The following is a 1,551-nucleotide window of genomic DNA, read 5'->3' on the forward strand; positions in this document are numbered from 1 at the left end:
TGTCAGACTCCGTTCCATGTTTTGTGTGTGTTTTGCCCCATGTGACCCAGTTTCTTCCTCATGTTGATTGTTTATTTGATTCCAGGTGTGTCTCCTTAGTCCCTCGTTATCCTGTGTTTAAAAACCCCAGTCCTTTCAGTTAGTGCTGTCGGTTCTTGAATGTCGTACACTGAATGTGCACCTGTTGATGTCTGTGAATGTCTCCACGTACTCCATGTGTTTTCCTGGTTCCCATTAAAATCTCCTACGTTGATGTACTCCTGGTCTCCTCGTTCCTTGCTCCGTGCTCCCTCACAGTCACAACGTGACAGAAGAACCGAACCAAGTAAGATGACGGCTGAGGACAAGCTGTGGGGTTTGCGGCAGGCTGGTCGGAAGTTGGAGCGGGATGTGGAGGATTTCCTAGAGCTTGCTAACCAGCTGAGCTGGCACGACGCCGCTCTTGGTGCGTGCTTTCAGCTGGGACTGGACGGCGAGACGATCCGCTGCGATCTTCCTGTGTGTAATTATCCTCTGATCGAGCTGATTAATCTTGTTCTATATTTAAACGGTTCCAATGATGAAGTTGAAGAAATAAGGGAAAAGTTTCAGTCTCGTCGTCCAGTCCCCTCTGAGGCACGCCGCGTCTCGTCAGCTCACTCCACACCAGGAACCCCCACATACCGCACCAACGGTTCGAACCGCCTGCTCAGCCCCAAACACCCCCGAATCCTCCGAAGCTCCACGATAGTCCTCAGCCCAAAAATGCTGACCGTTCATGTGGCAAGTCCGCCGGCCATTCATGTGGCAAGCCCTTCAAGCGTTCATGTGGCAAGCCCGCCGGTGGTTCCTCAGTCAAGCCTGCCAGCCCCAGAGCTCGCTCCAGTGTCGGCTCCAGCCCCAGAGCTCGCTCCAGTGCCAGCTCCTCGAAAGCGCCTTGCTGTGCCTGCTCCTCCAGAGCACCCTCCAGTGCCAGCTCCTCGTAAGCGCTTCCCAGTCCCCGAATCCAGCCCGGTGTGGGCTCCAGTTCCCGAGTATAGCCCACGGAGGGCTCCTGTTCCCCAGTTAAGCCCATGAAGGGCTCCTGATTCCCCGTTAAGCCCCGGAAGGGCTCCTAATTCCTTGTATAGCCCACGGAGGGCTCCTGATCCCCAGTTAAGCCCAGGAAGGGCCTCCTGATTCCCAGTTAAGCCCAGGAAGGGCTCCTGATCCCCAGTTAAGCCCAGGAAGGGCCTCCTGATTCCCAGTTAAGCCCAGGAAGGGCTCCTGATCCCCAGTTAAGCCCAGGAAGGGCCTCCTGATTCCCAGTTAAGCCCAGGAAGGGCTCCTGATCCCCAGTTAAGCCCAGGAAGGGCCTCCTGATTCCCAGTTAAGCCCAGGAAGGGCTCCTGATCCCCAGTTAAGCCCAGGGAGGGCTCCTGATTCCCCGTTTAGCCCAGGAAGTGCTCCTGTTCCCCAGTTAAGCCCAGGAAGGGCTCCTGATTCCCCATTAAGCCCAGGAAGGGCTCCTGATTCCTCGTATAGCCCACGGAGGGCTCCTGATCCCCAGTTAAGCCCAGGGAGGGCTCCTGA

General features: G+C 56.2%; 1 protein-coding gene across 1 annotated transcript in view; it reads left to right on the top strand.

Moving 5' to 3' along the window:
* LOC107719744 (cholecystokinin receptor-like) overlaps positions 1–1,551 on the top strand; it is a 28,388-nt gene that overhangs the window by 9,821 nt on the left and 17,016 nt on the right. The gene's annotated exons all lie outside the window — the stretch shown is intronic.

Source organism: Sinocyclocheilus rhinocerous, unplaced genomic scaffold, assembly GCF_001515625.1.
Source record: "Sinocyclocheilus rhinocerous isolate Xijiao unplaced genomic scaffold, SAMN03320098_v1.1 scaffold721, whole genome shotgun sequence".
NCBI lineage: Eukaryota > Metazoa > Chordata > Actinopteri > Cypriniformes > Cyprinidae > Sinocyclocheilus > Sinocyclocheilus rhinocerous.